Source organism: Cygnus olor, chromosome 1, assembly GCF_009769625.2.
Source record: "Cygnus olor isolate bCygOlo1 chromosome 1, bCygOlo1.pri.v2, whole genome shotgun sequence".
Lineage (NCBI taxonomy): Eukaryota > Metazoa > Chordata > Aves > Anseriformes > Anatidae > Cygnus > Cygnus olor.
In genome coordinates, this window is record NC_049169.1 from 47203851 (window position 1) to 47224027 (window position 20177).

The 20177-nt window shown below is 40.9% G+C and overlaps 1 protein-coding gene across 4 annotated transcripts in view; it reads left to right on the top strand.

Annotated features, from left to right (window-relative positions):
* Positions 1-6901: 6901 nt before the first annotated feature.
* The window catches only part of CDK17 (cyclin dependent kinase 17), a 95969-nt gene continuing 82693 nt past the window's right edge, over positions 6902-20177 (top strand). Inside the window, exon 1 of one of the 4 annotated variants that reach the window (XM_040556739.1) lies at positions 6902-7169. The gene's annotated coding sequence lies outside the window, so the exon portion shown is untranslated. The remainder of the gene's footprint in view (positions 7170-20177) is intronic. The other 3 variants (XM_040556737.1, XM_040556760.1, XM_040556750.1) reach the window with 3 other exon arrangements.

Sequence of the window (20177 nt, forward strand, 5' to 3'; positions counted from 1 at the left end):
GAGTCAGTGAAGAATTCTGCAATTAAACCAATTGGAATTTATGTGAGTGACCTTTTCTTTCTTGGTCTCTATAAATGTAGAAATTATTCATCTCATTTGAAGATGTTCTGTGATGTTTTCTGTGTCAGGCTCAGAGATATTCCGTATGTTACATACAGTTTAATCAATTGTCTTTGCCACCTACAACACATCAAATTACTTCACTTTTTCCCCAGCTGGCTTTTAGCAAGGCTTCAGTCATGCTAACATTGAAAGGGAAGGAATACACGGCTAAGGCTGGATCTTGTGTAACTGAAAGGAGACACAAGGAAGGTAACCCAACAAAAGCATTAGCAGGACTTCTAAAAATCACAGTTAGGTTAAAACTCCTGAGGTTTCTTTTTAATTTACCTTCCGATTTTTGAGTCCTCATAATAAAACCAGTCTAGGATCAAAACTCAACTTTAAACACACATGCAAAAATGTAATGCTTCTCACCGGCACTTAAGAGGAAGCCTTTTTTTTTTTTTTTTTCCCATGAGCAGACAGGAGCTGCCATCTATACCCTTCTTTTTTTATGCCACCTTTTTTCTCTCGTGCTTGCTTGCAGTCTTTCGAGTCCAGCACCAACATATGAATACGAATATACACACGGCTACCTAAGGCAGGAGGATTCACAGGACAGCAAAGGACAGGACAGCAGGAGGATTCACAGGATGAGTTAACAGGAGGCTGATCTGGCTGTGCTGATTTAAGAAATTACTGACTACACCTCTTTGTCCCTCCCATCTGCCAGAGGGTACTGTCCTTGGATGAGGAGTGGCAGAAGAAAATGCAGGCATCTGACTCACCTACCCCGCTGCCCTCACTAGTGGTTAGAGCTAATTGCCACACTACCCACGGAAACAGGCAGGGCTCTCGTCTCCTCTCCCTCAGGCTGTGACAACTTCCAGGAGAAGGGTAGAGCGACTAGCCGGAGCAGTGATGTATTAAACAGTAACGTCTTAATTCTGCCTATCTACCCTGCATAGTTAGTTTTGCAAAGATTATAAGACAGTAAAATACATCAGCCTAGACTGCCAGACAAAGCCCTACATCTACTTAGCTCGTCATTTCCTGCATTCTTGTTCCTCTTACTTTCTCTTCCATCCATCCCCAGCTCTCTCCATCTACCCCTTGTCTTACCTTAGTGCCTGTTCTGAATGGACTATCTGCCACTCACGTCTCAAAAGCTACCATTATAAATCTGAAAACAGTCCTGACAGCCAGCTGCCAGTGGATATATTTATATTCCACTATATCAGGAATTCTCTGCACATCAACAGTACATCTTATACATTTGACTTGCTGTGCACAGAACAGTGTGTGCATTACTCAGTCCTCCCAACAGGAGCCTACATTTCCATCAGCTCGGTTCATTCTGTCCCTAGATTTCCTTTACTTCATTTCATCTCCAACATTCACGGCATATTCTGGCTCCATTTTCATGTGCCCTTTCTCATACTTTTCGTACTCTTTACATTGGATATTAGCTCCAGTCCCACTTCTTTTATTCCCATGTCTCTTCACACCTCCCTGTCCATCCTTATAAATATAAATTTGAAAAATATCTGGTTTAATCTTCATGGGAACTGATACCATCTTTCCTAGAACAAACTTCATTTTTATATAACAGGATTACAAGAAAGTAACCAGCTTGTCATGGCTGAAAGCAATTCCACTTAAGTCGTAAAACTCTCTGGAGATAGCAACCATTAAAATAAGAAAGAAATCAGAAGTTTGACACCTATAATCTTGTAACTGCAGGAGTCTCCGTGTATTTTGTGCTTTATTTTCAAATCCGCTAAGTACTTTGAATTGGCAATGGCACAAATGTTCAGAGACTCACTGATGGCATTTCTAATCAATTCAGTGAGTAATGACTGCAAATTTCTATGAAGCAATTGACTTGCAAAGAAGAAGGGGAAAAAATGCTTGCTATTCTGTCTCAGATACTGAACCTGCATGAAAGAAACGGGAGAAGAATAGGAGCCCCTTCCCCTGCCATTTCACTTTCTGTTTCATAAAGGAGAGAAGTGTATCTCTGAATGTATACTTGAAAAGGAGAAGCAGCAGAGGTGCATATACCCAGGTGACCTGCTTTCATTACCTGCAGATCTTGACTGATTCACTCAAATTCTTTCCGCCAGTTTTAGTCTCCAACACAAAATTTACACAAAATATCAAAAAGATCTTTCTTTCAACAACCTTAGGGTTGAGTTTCATAGCAACCTATCTTCTACTGCAGAAACCTATCATTTTTAGACAATTTACAGAAAATACCTCACCATTTCCTACCTGAGTAGGATAATTGTGTGGGGTTAGGGTAGGCCTAATGTCTTTGGTTTTGAAAAGCAGGATGTCCTGCATTTCAGAGCAGGAGCAGAGAAATAAAGGAGTGTCTAGCCATTTGTTTGCTAAGCAGGGCAGAAATGTGAAGAAAGAGTCTCTCCTTGCTGTTAACTTCCTTGTCAAACTACTAACCTCTTGTTGAGGTCAATGGAAAGGCTTCACTGATATTAGCTGGAGTTGGCTTATACAGGAAAAAACAAGGAATGAAACTAGATTTTGCTCCCTCCGCTACAACTGTGGCCTACATCCCAAAAATATGCATAACCATTACCCACCCTTTATGTCCAAGTCCCAGAAATGCTTGATATAAATAAAAACATCAACTCAGATGTTGTAAAGACATAACTGATTATCAACATGAATGATAAATAATCTTCAAAATTTGATACAAGTTATAAGGAAATTAGAAATAATATTTAAGTAGGATTTTGATAGGATGTTGAAAAATTACATATGGAAACTAAAAGGTTAAGGCAACATAAAGGAATAGGAAGAAGAAAAGAATGGACAATGGTATGCCACACACACATATATATGTCATATATTATATTTATATGCTGTGAAATGTCAAAATAATATAGAAGAGATATGGGTCAAGCACAGAAGACAGACTTTTCAATAATGGAAATTTCTCCAGCCGTCGATCAATTTCTAAACACCACTACAGCTACAAGAATGCAAATCTCAAGTGTAAATAACAAACACACCAATATTTGCACTTTGGGAACTCTCTCCTGCTTGCTGAACAAGTAAGGTTTACAAGAGCAAATAGTAGCTTTCCCTGTTACTGTCCGGAATATACAGTGCAGCTGTGTCAGTGACCGCTCATCAGTTATTCAAATCAAGGTAGAAATGGCTATATTTCTTGTTGACAGAAAGAGTATATAGCTTTTTGTTTCTTGAAAGGGTGACCTTCTTCTTGCTGCTATTTCCTGCTTCCATTCAGTCCAAGAGGAAGGGGTTTGGTCTGCCAGTGACGCTAACGATTTTTTTATTTTTTTTCAGCCTAGAGGTCTGCAAGTAGTACTTTGTACTAAATCCAAGTAACCTGGAAAATACTTTATGTGAATACCAGCTTGGTATAAGAAAGCAAGAAACGATCTTAATTTAATATTTTAAATGGATTGGAGTTTTGTGTAGGTGGAAGAAGATCATTACAGAAAGGAGTGCTACACAGACTAATATATAAATAGCTCTTGCTGAGAGCAGAACAATAGCTCTGTTTCTTCTCTCAGAGCACAGATACAATTAGTTAGAGGATATTGCATTCTTTAGAAATTTTTGGCATCCAATAGAAAAAAACAATTGCATTTCAAAACAAAATATTGTATTTGAAAATCATTTCCCCTTTTAATTACCTGCCAAGACTTTCAGTCTTTCCCCTGCAAATGAACACATCCCTTGTACTTGAGCACAATGCTTTCCCACACTGCTGGGTGGCTGTGAGGTCACCAATTCCTGCTGCTGCAACTCGCGATCCTGAACTGGGGTCTTGGCAGGAAAGTAGCTGCTTTCCACATACATTGTTTTAAAAATACATATGGTTCTGTAATGTTTCCATCTACCAGTATGTGCACTTCACTGATCTAACTCCTATACTTTTACTGTCACAGAATAACTACATCCTTCTGCTCTATAAATGCTGAGACAAAGCCAGCATATTCATGTTCAAGGCAGGAAATCTCAGTCCCCTGACGGCACTGTATACCTATTGCTGTCTCTATAATCTAACGGCTGATGCAGATTTCATCAGGTCATCCAGTGGCGATAATTCATGTCGGGGAACTTGGGCGTACTCCATTCTCACTGTCTTCGAGAACAGACCTATCACACTTGCCAGCCAATCCATTTCAAAACTAGTTTAAAATATTAATAATCATGGTTAGCTAGAAGGAAATATGATTGATTGCTACTTATTCCACTAAAGAGTAATAATAAAAAATAATCAATAGCTATAGTTATAAAAACCAGACTTGTGGGATAAATTAATCAAAATCAGTTCCTACACTTCAGACTTATGTCTGTCACTGTCTTGGTTTTGTACTGTCTTTTGCACAGACATGAAAATCTTTCTCTGAGGGCACCAGATAGTGGTAGCATACAAAGACCAGATCATAGAATGACAGAATGACTTGGGTTGGAAGGGACCTCAAAGATCATCTAGTTCCAGACGGAGATCGGGTATTAATTATATTGTTACAGACTCTTCCCTGTGCACAACTCATTATTCTCCCCAGTACAAGTGGAAAACCTTAAGATATTCCTATTGCATTACAACTACTGTTCATGCCTCATTCTTTGGATGGTTCATCCTAACCACTCACTTCTTAGTTTCATGTCATAATTATTTTTTGTCATAACTGAAGTACCAATGGCAGACATTAATGTGTATAAAGTAATATAAGCACAGCAGAAGTACTGCTATCTTTCTAATATTTTTAGTACTTTAAAACAAAGCACAACTTCATAAAGTTCCAGCCCACCTTGTCCCCTGTACCTAATTTATGGAACATAATTTACTTGGGTGTGCTGCAATGAGTGCACTTGCTGCTATGCTGTCTCAAGAACTTGTTTTATTGTTCATGTATATACTAACAAACTTGCATACAATCATTTATAATGATATTACTTACCCAAAATAGCCTTCAAATTGAATAAGATAAAACAAACACAGATCATCTCGTTAGCATTCAAAGATGAGAAGAACTGGTAGGTCTAGCAAGAACTGGTAGGTCCTGAGCTTTAAAGGAGATCTGTAAGGGATATCTTTGCATTGCCAGGAAGTTCAAAGCTTGAATGTCTGCCTTCTCCATGCTATTAAAAATCCCACAAGTTTTGCAAAGGTAAGGCTGCTATCCTATGTCTTGAACAGAAAGAGCTCAGTAATCATGTTTTGTCTCTGTAAACTTCAAGTGTGTTTCTGAGTCATATTTACTGTTTTTTATCCTCAACTGATTCCACCAAAAGTGTATGTCAACATGAGCAAAGTGAGTTTGTATGCACGTAAGGAGTGGATTGATGCTTGCATTCCTTTTTAGGCCAGAGCGAGTTACTTCTGTTTACTGGGAAACATGTTCGTCAGTGTTCTGGTTCGTTTGTGCTGCTGGAAGGTTGCAACTGAGCTGGAAGCAGAGGAATTTCTAGCTGGCGCCGCTCCGGCAAGCACAGTTCCCACTTGGCCCTGCCGTGGAGAAGGACTGGCTAGAATAAGCTGCACATGTAGCTCCTCAAGATCAGCAGCTTGCTGCTGCAAATTAAGATACACTCCGGTCTCCACCTCGACACAGACCTGCCTGCAAAGCAAAAGAGCTGTAAGCCTCCCTCGGTGTGCACAAGGACATAGAAGTCCTGTCAGGTCTCCTTAAGGAGACCACAATTTGGCCTTGCAATTTCAGTCAGTAGCTGAGGTCTGTGAGAGGACTGGCAGTCTGTTTGGACAGAAGGCCCCATGGTTGTGTCAATGAACTTTGGCCAACAAAATAAGAGCATAACCAAGCAGGCAGCAAGAATCAGAATATGACCAACAGGAAAAAAGAAACAAAGAAACACAGTCGGACAAATTGTGCCCTACGTGTACCCATGACCTGGTACTTGAAGTTCAAACACGCATCACTAAAATCACTGAAGATTTGGACATGCTGTTATGTTTTGTTCTTCGTGTGGTGGAAACATGGCAACAATAGATAGCGTGGAATAAATGCTTCATAGGGCTAGTTTTTCTCTCTTAGGTCTTGTTGGGTAGCACAGAAAGCTTAAGAAATTTAGGGACAGCAAGGGCTGAGAAGTGAGGAAATGCAAGGTGGATCATTTGAAGGGAAAAGGGTTGTAAATGGAAGAGCAAGAGGGAAGCGTGGTTGTCTGGAAGAGTGAGCACAGAGGTTCGTGGTGGTATGGGGACTGCGGATGCAGTAGACAAAGAAAAGAAAATGCCACGGGATAAACACTGAAAGGATGTTTTTGTAGCTCCTGAGTGAGAAATCAATCCGCAAAAGCTACATGGCTTCCCTTAACTTCAGTTATTGACTTGTCGGCCGGGGGGGAGCTGCTACCTCAGAGATGGGCTCAGTCGCCCCGCAAACCCAAGCCGAAACACTGCCAGCAGCCACAACACCTGAGGCGACCAAACGCCTCTCCCGCCCCGACGCCGCTCCGGAGACCCCTCGAGGCAGCCGGGGGAGCCCGTCCGGCGGGGGCGCCGCAGACCCGCTGCCTCCGCAGGCGGCGGCCGGCCGGGAAAGCGGGAGCCCCTCTCGGCCGCCCGGGGCCGTTTCCCGTGTGAGGGGCCCCCGGCCGGCTCCCCGCGCGGCCCGAGCCGCTAGGTGTCGCCGGCGGCCGGGCCTCCCCCCCGGCCCCTCCTGCGCTCCGGCTGCCGGCGGGGCTGGCTCAGCGCGGGCGGGCGGAGGCGGCGGCAGCCCGCAGCGGAGAGGCGCAGCCCGGCTCAGCTCGGCTCGGCTCGGCGCCGCGCAGCTCTGTGCCCGGCCCGGCTCGGCTCGGCCGAGGCCGCCCGCTTCGCTCTCGGAACCGCTCGGCGGCCGGCTCCGGAGCACGGCCCGCGGCCGCTCGGCGGCGGGGAGCCGCGGCGAGGCGACGGCGGCGGGGGAAGCAGCCATGTTGGAGCGGGGAATTCAGTGACTGGCCTCGGGGAGGCGGCGCGGCCGGCGGCGAACGGGGGGGAGGCGGGAGGGGGGCTCGGCTCCCGGCAGCGGCGGCGGCGCCCGGACACCGCTCCAGGGCGGAGGAGGGGAAGGAGAAAGGGGCAGAGGAACCGGCCCCGGCCCCGCGGAGCCCCGGCGCTGCTGGTGAGTTGGGGCCGCGCATTGTCTGCCGTGCCCGGGCTGCCGGAGCGGGGCCTCGGCCTGCGTGTGCGCGGCGGGGACGGGGGGACAGCGGGGAACGGGGACGGGAGCGGGCGGCGGGCGGGGACGGAGCCCCCGGCAGGGCCGAGCGGGTGCTCGGGGAGCCCCCGGGGCCGGGGAGGGCTGCGGGGGATTTCCGCTGCCCGCCGGGGGCTGCGCCGCTCTCCGGGGCCGTCCCGGAAAGCGAGGCCCGGGGGGGCGGTGAGCGTCCCCGGATTTGATTGTATTGTATTTTATTTTATTTTTCTGTGGTCCTGAGCGTGCTCGTAACCCCCCTTTCCCCGCCGCCCCCTCCGCTCCAAGCGAGGCTGCTTTCTCCTGACAGCTCCCCGCCTCGCAGCCTCCGCACGGATGACACACTCGCGGCTTGCAGGGCTCCCCCCCCACACACAGACCCCAAATAACGCAGGTTTCTGCGCGGGGCGTTTTGTGCCCCGAGCTTGGAGTTCTTCAGTGACAGGATCCGTGAACATTTGCTGACCCTGAACTTCGGTGAACTCCTTTTCTCCCTCCCCTTCCTCTCTGAGAAATGTAATGGCATGAGGCCAGGAGGAGCAAAATGGTGCTTCCCTGGCAAGGGAGGTGGAAAGGGGTTGCCATTAGGTGTGTTGGACGTGTCAAGGAAACTTGCGCCGCTCGCTGCTTCTCCTTAGGTCTTCGCAGAAGTGGGTTATCCTTAAGAGAGGGCTGACCCCGATCCCCTTTGTCTCGTTTCTGCGTCAGTTTCGGGAATTGACCAGAGTTGTTTTAAACTCCGGACCTTCTGGGGTACTATTTTTAATGGTGGTTGCCAGTATTGTGGGTACTGTGAGGGAGACAGGGCTGAGGTGTATCATGGCCCCAAACAACTGAATTTCAGAGGCCTCTGTTTCCCTTATTTTATTTCATTTCAGTAAGGAACTTACGCGTCTGCTTTTTTTCCTTTTGTAATTTAGCAGATCGATAGCAACTTTCTTGTACCTATCGTGGCATAGATAGGAGCAGAGGAAGCCTACTTTGACATTATTCCATTCCCTCCCTTCCTTTTTAAATTATATTAATTGAAGTGGAAACTAGGTATCCAAAGGTTAAATCCTTGGAAGATGTGGGACAGAAGAAAACTTCTATGAAATTAGAATTAGTATGAAATTCAGGTTTGTTTTCACGTTATAATTGTGTAAAAGTAATGTAGGTGATCTGGTATTGTTTGTGCTTAAAGAAATTGCCATATTGCGGTGTTGTAGGAATTCTGTACGTTCACTACACTGCTCTTATTACTTACATCTGCAATTCAGTAAGCGACATGAGAAGGACCTGTTTTGAGTAATTAGCGCAGAAGTAACAGATACGAAAACATGAAGTCATGTTTGAAATGCATAGTGAAAAATTTCCTTAAAATTGTTTATACTTGAAAGACCGAACTGAATTTACTCCTCCAACACAGAGAAATCATTATAATGTTAACTTGGCGTTAAGAAGGCCGCTTAAATTTGAAAGATGAAAGCATCCTTTTTTGATGGCGTTATTTGAATGCCGCTTTGACAATAAAGAGCCTGGCTTACAGAACCTTTATTAAGGAGAGCGCAGTGAAGTTCATCCCTTGGTTTTGCATGCTGTTTGGTGCAGCCTTGTGTTTACCCAGGTTGGAATTCTGCACAAATCAGTAGGTGGGGTCTGCCTGCAGCCCTGCTGAAGAGCTTGCAAATTGGAGCCTGTGTTGTCTGAGCAAATTACAGTTTGAGAGCACAGGGTCGTTTGTTTTAAGCTCGACCAAGGATGTAGTGCATTAATTGATCTTCTTAATATATAAAACACCCCTAATGCGTAGCAAAATACTTAATATGTTGTTCCAAATACAATTAGGTTTAGAATAACTGAAAAACAGAACAGGGCTGTGTTTTTTCCCTGAATGGCTCTGGCTTCAATTTCTGCGTAACACTGCAGTATAAAAAAATACGAGATTGCTTATGATATGGATGTTAAGATATCCTGTATGCCTGTGTTATTGTTACAATGCAGGGCTGTTGATACTGTGCAGTATTTTTCAGCTGGATTGTTAATGTATATGTTCTTCTAATTTCTTAGATAACTACCTGCTGCTGGAAGAATAAAAAATGTTTCACTAGTCTTAATAAGTTCTGGTTCAGTACGGTATATTTGAGTAAGCCAACCCTAAAAGTGCAATCAGGAAAGGCTTCGTTGGAGACTGAACGCTGTCTGCATTAAAACCTTTCCTGAAAGTTGCTCCTTCCACATTCAGTGGAAGCAGTGGATAATTTGCTCACTGATCAGCCTTTATTTATTAGCCAAGAAAACTAGTCAGCTGTTTCTTTAAAAGGCGTATACTAGTTTTGTCATTACTGAGTCTGGTAGCCTGGTGTAATCTGGTGTGATGTGAAAATGGACATCATGACTAAAAGTCAAGCTCAGTAATAATAAAGCTTCTCTAGTGTAAATTCAGTGTTTGTAAACTTATTCGATGTTGCTTGTAATCCTTAAGTTACAGGTATCTTAAGTTCTTAGCTCTATGCTTTTTAACGCTCGCTTTGTTTTTTACAGCAAGCTCTTTGTATGTATCTAATGACTCAGCTGGACACTACTGTGATCAGTAACACTTCAGAATTTAATATAAATCACTACTCCACAACTTTAGCATTTAAAATTTTTTTTAAATGCCAAATGTTTGCTCAACAATTCTATGGTCTTCGTTCTGTTTGTGCTGTCGAATGCTGTACTTCACATCTAAAGAGCCAGCTGAAACACTGTGTTGCTAGTGATCGTTGCCTTTTTTTGCAGTGCACCTAATTGTAGCAATGACATCTTCATTCTGAGTGTAAGAACTGGAATTTTTTTGGTGCCAGTTCACATGCTGATAGAGAGAGTATTTTGCTGGGATGTTAGGGTTAAAAACATTTTATATTTAAATATTTTGATCATTGAGCAATAACTATTTTTTTATTAAAAAAACTTGAAGAAATTTAAGACTATGTTTTTATTTTATTTTTAATCTACTTACGAAGAGCTTTATATCCAGCTGTATGTAACTTTTGGGGCCTAGACACATTTTTCTCCATTAAGTGAGGAAGAACAGATACTACTTTTTCCAGAAATACTGTGGAATGCTTGTTTAGTCAAATGGCTAGCTATAATTCTGTATCAAATACAACTCCATCCATGTGCGCTCTTAACTGACGTGGTGGATTGGTAATTCTCACGGGGTTATTGGTTTCCTGGCCTCATTTTCATGGACATACCAACTCCAGAGTTCAGCTGAGCTTGCTAACTTGAATATCGACCAACAGCGGTTTAAACCTCAAGCCTTTAACCACTGATGCTGATAATCACGAGGAAGAAACAAAACTGAAACCTACTCTGTTTTTGCCAACTTGGAGCATAGAAACATGAAAAGAAAAAATTCTACTTCAGTTCTGTGATCCGGTTATGTGGAAACTGGTAACTTTAAAAAGTGCCTCCAATAGGTTGCACCTGGCTAGCTTTTGATTCATCATTTAATTAATTATTATTTTTCCCACAATATAATATCCTCTCTATATTCAAAAAAGTGCTGGGTTTCAGTGGAAGAACCAGTGAATGTTATTTTTGTAATTAAAAATGACAGTTTAGAATAGCACTGAAGTGTAGGCTTAGGCTGTGATTATGACCAGAGTGAAGAAAGAATGTAGTCTTGAGAAGGTGATTTCTTGTGTACAAGTTTTACAGTATTTTTGCATTTATATGTTTTTGGAAAGCATTAGGTGTTACTGAAGCAAGTCTGAAGTCACGCAGGAATACAGATTTATGTTTAGATCTTGGCCGCTTTGTGGGATCGTGCAATTTGTGCTGCTACGTGAAATTAGAAAGAGGTAGAAAGAGAGGTTAATTGGGTCATTTAATTGTTTCCATGGCAATGAAGAATTCTGATTTTATATTTGCTGTTGTATTTTCTGATCCATTGTGAAGTTCTCAGACAATAAAGCTTTTGCCACTTCTGTGGAGATCATTACATGCCAGGAATGACTGTATTATCAAATCCTTTAGACACACCAATACCAGAAATCATCATAACTCTCTGTTTCACTGGCATATTTGGGCTTTTGAGGTCTAGTGCCTGTTTTTAAAAGATTATAAATTTCTTTCATTAGGGAACATCAGGTTCTCAGAGGGTGCTATATACAAGCACAAGTGATAAAAAGAAAGAAAATAATGTGAGTAGCATGGTCAAAAAGAAAAAAAAAAAGAAACTGTCAAATCACACCTTAATTTTTCATGTGGTGGGGCAGAATTAGACATACTGATTTTAAGAAGAAGGAATATGCCAACTTTATGAATATTTAAATAAATAAATGCTATGAGGCTTCTGAATTTAAGGACAAATTTCTGGTTGCTAATTTCTCTAATGCCTTGAAAATACAGTGAGTTGAAAAACACAGTTTTATCCAAGGTTTTGACTGTGACACCACCACCACCCCTTTTCGTTTTAATTTATCTTCTCTGGAACAATTATTTGTGCATATATTATGATGAACAAGGCTGTGTTTTTCTACCACAACAAAGAAAGACGTCTTTTCATTTATACTCCTAGCCACGGTTCTTGCCTGTCTTTGTATTTTAGGTTGGACTTGCTAAGTATCTTGTATAAGCGAATGTTACTATGTGCTCTCTAATCATATTTCATTTAATTATAGTCTATTCCTTATAATTGTACTCCTTTCTCTGCTGCTGTTTTCAAGGCATACTAGAGTTGCATGATGGTCTCTGATTCTTAACAGCTGTACTTTGTCAGCTTCACTAAGAATACTTGCATGCTTTCAGTTTGTGTTAAAGCTGGCAAGATCATGGCTTTTCCTTTGCTCTGTGGATAAGGGCGTTTTGCAGGCCTGTGTCTCTTCTGATATTGTAGTGAACCTTTGTAACGCACATAGCCTTCTTCCAGAAATGTCTCTTTCCAGGTGTTTTTGGCTTCCTACTCTCACAGTACTGATACTGGTATAACCTGCTTTGTTTGCATTTTGTTCAGGTATCTGCAATGTGTTTTTATACAGCAATCATTAAATATCATAGTTAGCGAGGTCTACAGTAACGGTACTAATTGTTACTCCCTAAAATTAAGATCTTTGAGAAATATGAATTACCAAGAAAACCCATTGTCCTATTTGGGTTAAAAAGTTAGTCATCTGCAGAAGTAAAGAAGCCAGCTGACTAAAACGTAAAGAAGTTGTAAGTGGATGTGATCGATAAGGAAAGCCAAAGACCGTGATGAGGAAAAACCACGCTGTCTCAGACTGTGAGAAAAAGGCAGGATGTGTTTTAGGAAGAAAATAAATTTTAGCAAGTCTGTTAGCCCATTAAAATGCTGAAGAAAATGGTGGCATTTGATGATACTCAGAAGAAGTCGATGATGATCATTAAGTACTGCTATATTCGGAAGTAAAACCAGATGATAGTCATGTATAATGCTTTGCAACACTTCCTTAAAATAGCTTGGGGGTGTTAAACAACAGCCCCTGAAATTGTGTAGTAAGAATTGTAAAATGTCGATGGGGCGCTTTCTGAAGTATTACTGCTGTTGATGTTTTTCAGCGTGTCTCAGAACGCTGGGAAATTCTGTAATTAGCCCAAATGAAGATTTCTTTCAGTGTTTTTTAAAAGGTAGTAATAAGCATAGTACTGGGTACTGACAGAGAGGGAGTTTAAGTAGAGGAAAAGAATATTGTCGTTGAGCACAGATTTATGGAAGGCTGCTCTTGTGAGAATAACTTTTGAGTCTCCTGATAAGATTACAAACTGCGTGTGGTATAATATTGTTGGTACCGCAGACAGGCTTCTGTAAAGCCTTTTAGTTGGTTGTTTCGTGACATTTTGACTGAGGGACTACAATGACAGGTCAAACGTCTGCGTACGAAACGGTGTAAAACCTGGCTGATAATGGGAATCAAGTGGTTCGCTATAAATAGGTGCCGTTGCGTAACTGCGTGCGATGAGGGCTCGGCAGTGTCCAAGTAGGCTTCGGAGGGAGCTCGGTGCGCGCCGTCAGGCGTTTCCATTAATGAAGTAAAAGAAAGTGAAAATTGCTGATGGTTTTTGGAGATTGCAGAGAATGGGGAAAACAATGGGTACTGCAGAACGGGTCATTAGCGCAGGGGGGATGCTTGCAAAAATGGCAGTTTCCTGGTTGTTTGCTTGATGTGACATTTATTTCAGGCTCTAAAAGATTGAATACAGTATGCTAACTATTAAAATAAATGAATGATATTTTATAATTATAACAATTCAAATGTAAGCAGTTATTAATATTAGCCTTTGGTTTGGGGATTAATTTTGTAAAGCTTCAGAGTAGTTTCTCATGCATAATGCAGGGCAGATAATAAGTTCTGATCTGCATTCAGTATGTGGGCTTTAGGGAAAGCTTTTATTTATTTTTTTAAGAGACAGTGTTCATAAATAATGTACGAGAGGACAGAAATCAATTTTAAAATAATAAAATACATTTTATTAGACTTCCACCGATTTTCTGTACATCCTAAAGCTGAATTTCTGAATGTAAAATTCATAAATATTCTGTATAGGCCAAAGAAGTTGTGGCCTTATAAGTTTAACTGCAGAAAACTAAAAGCCTTCTTCTAGGCCGTCCTTAGCTTATTGCAAGAACCACGTTCTCTGTTCTTTCTCTGTTCACAAAGATCTAGTTGTCATAAACATAAGCAGAGTGTTTAAATATGCAGGAGGGCAGTTGCTTTCTTAAGTACTACTCAGTCTTAAAACTTTGCCATAAATATCTTACTAAATTGTTTGTGTCTCTTTGCAAAAGTATTTCATAATTCACCTTATTTATATTTGCTCCAAAATCTAGGTATAAAGCTTAGGTCTCCCAGTATGATCGTGGGAGACTATGCTTGGCCTTGTGCTGCCTGCAAATACCTTCTGTTCTCAACCAAGGGCTTAAACCAGCGTCCATTTGGCACACTTACTTCCAGCCATGGTTGTTCTCCCCTTGGCTGGCTGGCAGCTCTTATCCCCAGCATCCTTTTACCAACAGGTATTTTTGCGACGGTCTGAGGGATATGCTGGGGAGCCAGTGGAGGTTAAAATAGGCATTTGGGTTCAACTTCAGTTTTGTTTTTACCTAAGTAATAGTCACTTTCTGCAGAATCAATGGGAGAACAACAGTCTGTGATTATTTAATTTTATAAATATCCTGAGCAGATGGGAGAGGAAACTTCCTATTGTACAGGGAGGAAAGGAGGTCCTCAACTGCTAAATATATCGAGCATATATTCTGTATAAAAGTCTTTTTTAAATGATGTGTAAAACAGCAGCTCAGAAACTTATTTTGGTACTGAATAAGAAGGGACAGTGGTAAATAGTTACTGGTAATACGTATATATTATTAATTTTAGTTATGGGTCCATCTTTGAGATGGGAGTTAGGAAGGGAAATAGGATTTTTTTTGTTTGAAGTCGTTCGTGTTGCAGGAGAGAAATCTAAGGAAGCTGAAGATAATATTTTTTCGTGAAAGTAATATTTAAAAACTGAACTACGTGAGCTGAAATATGAGATATGATCCTTGTTGCAGATGTCTGCATAGACAGCAACAACAACAAAGTTAATAACTGCAGTGGTCATCTTTTAAAGCGGCCCAGTAGGGCATTTGTGCAGGGTCCATCTCCTTTCTGAAGAACTGGTCGCCTCAGGAGACACAGGAAGAGGTCTCTGGCTTCACTGAAGCTGCAGTTTGGATTTAAACCACTGAATTTTACAGAGCGTTCGTGAAAATAATTTCCTGTATTTCTCATCTGTACAATACTCAGATAAAGCATTTTTAGAGGCAATTGGAAAAGTTTAAGGTACTCCATGGTGTTTCATTACCTGTGTCAAGATGATTCAGTAGGTTATGGCAAAGAAGCAAAATATTCTAAAGCTTATGCTATTTACCTTCAGGATTAAACAAGATAAACAGCTTACAGTGTTCCCGTTTGCACAAGTCACAGTATTTTTAAACCTGCTGCCTGTAATACTGGGTTGTTTATCAGGAAATGCAGTTAACCTAAATGTTTTATTGTGCCTTGTTTCTGCTTCATCTGGATATAATTCTCAAAAGCAAAATGTTTGGTCTGTAAGCCAAAAAATAGCTTCTAAAATGTATTAAGGGAGAGGAAGGCCATTTAATATTACGTATACTACTTTCTTCTGGACAGCGCAGGAAAGACAATGTAATAGTATATCGCAATTTGCTCAGTAGCTGTATGCTTTTCTTTTTGAGTTTTGCAATTTTAAAACATTAGGAACAATACCAAGTAGATTGTGAGTTCTGAAGTTACAGACTTGATATGCTTTTCTTAGTAAGCTTAGTTTCTGCACTTTAAAATGTGTTTGGTTTTAGTTTGTGTATAAAATGTAAAGTGATGTTAACAAAGTATTCAGAGCCCGCTTCCTTTAAAATGGGATTTTGTTTTGGTATTCTTACCTAATAGGCGTTTTGGTTTCCTGCTATTTGTGAATATTTCTGTTAGTGGAAGAGGTGGACGTTAGTTGATGGATTTAAGTCATAAGTTGTTTGTCATTGTTATGTTATTTTGGGGGTGAATAGGTAGCCAGTGATGATTTGCATCTGTGGCTGTATCTGAGCAAAACACCTATATTACTTCTAATTATCTATTTCTAGGAGTGAGAAGAGATCTTGGAAACTATTTTAGCAAATAGTTTTATTTTAACAAATAGTTTCTTCTCATCTAAAATATGAACTGTGCCAGATTGGCTGATTTGGGTGTTTTGTTGTTGTTGTTTGTAAACTTCTATCTGTAAAATACTGGGGGGAAGAGGGAAGAATTACATGACTGATGGCGAAGAAGAGGAGAAGGTGGCTGGGGAGCCAAGAATTTTCTTACGGACAGTGGGAAACTGTTAGTTGACCCTGGAATTGATACAAAACTGTCTAGTAAGTGCCTCAGGTGCCTAAAGATAAATAATGTACACCCCCTGCCGCCCTTGCTGTTTATGAAGTTGGATCTTTAATACGTAAGCAAGAAAACTCACAGTTTCTTTTTTTTTTATTCTTCACATCTACTTGCAGGTGCCTAGTACAAATTAATATTTCATCTGTGTGATTAGTAGTGAAAGTGTATTTTAATATCGAAATAGATACCTGAATGATCTGTTTTCATTTTATGTCTCATGGCAGTTCCAGAAACCAAGGTTGCAGGGACACGTAAAAATGATCTTTTTCTGTATTACGAGAGCCTGGTTGTTAAAATACATGCACTTCAAGGTAAAGTAAGGTTACTGAAGACTTGAGCATATTACTAAGCTTGTATCTGATGCTCATTACTGACTTTTAATGACATTACAATGCATAAAGTCAGTTGTAAAATTGTCGCTTTCCATGATGAGATTGACACAGTTGCTCCTGGTAACTGAACTTGTAGCTTATTTCAGAGCTTCTTTGTTGGTATTGCTTGGAAGATACGACATCATAGCTCTGTCTTACTTGTATATTGAGAATAATTTCCTTGAGTTTCATTATTTGTAAAGTTTTTTTTTCTGTTGTTAATCTTTTTTGTCTATTTTAGGTAACCTGTTGAAGATGTTATTTTAGTATACAACTGCAGCAGGTTTTGCATAGTAATGTTGGTCAGTTTTCATGGGAATTGGTGCCATCAGTAGCTAAAGAAGTATGTAGGGACAGATTATGTTGAATTTTGTGTGCTTGAGGCTCCTTTAAGATACTAATCCTCAAGGTGTGAGCGTGGGGACGTTTGGAAAATCAGCCTTAACAGTGTCTGCTGCAGACAGCTGTTAACAGAAGTAATGTCCCCGCAGGCTTGGAAAATCTTGTCATGTGTGGTAGACGTAGGTAAAGACATAGACTTCTCTAAGAAACTAGTGGAAGAGAAGGAGAGGTGGTGCATCTACAAAATACTGGCAAGCCAGCGTTATGGTGACACGATGGGATATTTCTCCTTGTCTGGGGCTAGTTGGTGTCTTGCTGCCAGATTTTTTATACCTAGGTAAGTGGATCTGTCCTAGACTGATTAACCCACATTGGTGCTTTACATCGCAGCCGGAGTGTCCGCACGGGTGAACACCATCCAGGGCTAATACAGCATTAACTTACTGCTTCATGCGGCTCTGCAGCATGGGCTGCTGGCTGCCTGCTGTAGGAAATACCCTCTCTTCGCCACGTTGGGTAACTGCAGACTGCAAAACACGTCTTTGTCACTTAGGGAGGTTTAAAAAAAAAAAAGAAAGCTCTGATAAAGCACAGGAAGCAAAATTGTTGACGGAGAAAATTCCTTTTCGGTATAGTCACTCTTATGAGAAGAGCCACGCCTCAAAGGTGATATATTTAACTGTTAGTGGATCCCAGTGACAGAATTGTTTGCCCTTGTATTCAGATGTTTAAAAGGGATGAAGAAAATTACATGGCTTAATATTCTTCCAAAATTATGTATGATACTTGCTATATTATTTGTGTTACATTCAAATGTATAAATATGTCTTTTTTATGAGTGTAAGAGACTTGAGAAGAATCTGTCCCCTTTTGTTCAAAAACTGGAGATGTTTCTGATGGTCTTTTTTTCCTTTTTAAGTCCTGACAAAGCTCTTCCCACAGCCTGCACGAGTCTTGCTTTTTCTGCTTGAGTCTCGCTTTTTCTGCTAGACGGCAAGTGTATTCCTGTTGGCTGTAGTTACCGCGACTCGTAAAGCTTAGCGAGCGTTCTCGTTAAACAGAAGTAAAGGGAAGCTGCACCCTGTTGTGGAGCGCAGAGGTGAACTTGTGTTCCCTGCCCACCTGTGGCTGGGCCGCACCGCCGGGCTCCTGAGCCCAGCCCCAGGGGCAGCAGCGGAGGCCGGGGATGCGAGCGTGTCGCTGAGGCGTCTGGGCGTGCCGCTTCGCACCGGGGTTTAGCCAAGTGTGCTCTTGTGAAACGCTGGAGGTCTGGTGGGTCTGTTTTTGTTTCAGTTTGAGCCAGGGGAAGGTCTAGAGGTTGTGTCAGGGCTTTGCTTTCTGGGCCGTCAACAGCGTTTGGATGTAAAGAGTCAGACGCTCGTGTTCGTCCACTGAAACACGGTGTTCGTGAATCAGACCTTGGACCTCCGTACTGGAGGGCTGCTCTGAGAGGTGCTGCCTGCAGTCTTGTTCATGATACAAGCTGGTTATGTGTGCTAGGCATAATTAAATGTTTCGAACTTCGTTATGCCATAGGGATGTATTCATTTTCATTAAATTCCCGTCGTGAAACGCTGTAGATTGATCTACAATGTCATAGAAAAGCTGGAGGTGATTACTGGACGGTGCTGTAGGGTCACCAGTATTAGGATAAAGGAGATTGAACTGAAGCTCAGAAGTGTTCCGTTGTGTTGGAGCCATGCTGGTTTGTTCCATGCCTGGCTCTGAAACAACAACTCTTCGGCCAGCACCCAACACATCTCGGTTCACTTCTGCACCTTCCTGCTCATGAATGGATCGCTGCCTTCAGAATCGTGCCATGAGCGCCTCTTACTCATTCGTTACTTTTACTGATTCTCTTTTCTTTCCTTTTGAATACCTTCAGTCCTTAAGTATGTGAGATGATAGCAGGGAACACCTTCAGTAAGGTTTAAACTTCCAAAAGGCAAAAAAGCAGCTCTTATCCTTCACTTCCAATATAGGTTTGGTTTAGTTTTGTCCATCAATCTTTTGGGAAGTGCTGTATTTCCTTTTTTTTAAAAAAAATATATATGTAGGGAACATCATGAGGTATGCGATGTTGTTCTTGGGCATGTTTGTATGCGTAAATCTTTGGAGGTTTTTTTTTTTTTTTGCTTGTATTTAAGTAATTTGGACACTGCTAGAAATTATTTATATTTGACGTTAGGCTTTTTAATAAACTGAATTTTAGATGTTTTTAAGAATTTAAAATAGAATACTGTTCATAGAATAATTTTAATTTGCCTTGCTCTTCACATGGCAAAGTTACTTCAAAGTTATTTCAAGCATCCAAGTCACTAAGTGACAAAGTCAGTGTTATTTCCAGCCTAGGGTTTCTTACTTACATGTGTGGTGAAGAAATTTATTTAATCAAATAATTCCATTAATCGTTATTTAGGAAGACTTAGGAAAATGATGGGGGTTTCACAGAGAAATGGAGAATAGCTCTAAGATTTTGTATTACTCTAATAGAGATTGAGACTTGTAGCTTCTGATCCGTAATTTTGCTTTTTGTTTTGTTTATATTAATTTTAGATGGATACTGACATTTCAGTATGCAATAATACAATATTTAGGGTTATTCATTTTTCTATAGTATAACATGTTTAATACAGGTTTTTAGTTTTCATAGATAATATTTGCAACTGCTGTTGTATATACTTTTGTAAGTACTGATGAAGTCTGGAGTCTTCATCTGAAAATTATATATTTTAAACTCAGTTTAAAATTGAATATGTGTATTCCTCTCACCTTACATAAATTCCTGGAATGGCAAAGTAATGTTTGAAAACAATAGAAAGTTGTCGTATAGAATGATGTAAATCAGTTTAAGTTTGTGACGCTACTTGAAGACAGCTTATCTATTATATTTTTTGTTTGTTTTTTCTGAATTGTATTTTAAAGGTGATCTGCAATCTAACACTAAATTCAGACTTAAAAATAGAAAGTGCGATCTATTTTAAATGATAGTTAAATTCATAGAAAATAGAAAGGCTGATGGATAGAAGGACATTATGACCTGGTAGAAAACAGAAGGTATTTAGGATTATAATAATCATTGGTGGGTTTTCTGTACTATAGGCCTTCATGTTTTGTTTGAGGTCTTGAAGTAACTTCCGTATTTGTGACCTATTTTTCGATTTAGTTTGTCATTTGAATTATTGAAAATCCTACATATGGTGTATTTGGAATCTTTCTTACTTCAAAGAAAAGTTTCAAGGGTTTCTTAAGATGCACATTCACATACATTGAGAGGAGATTATAATTGCAATTCTGTGGCTGGG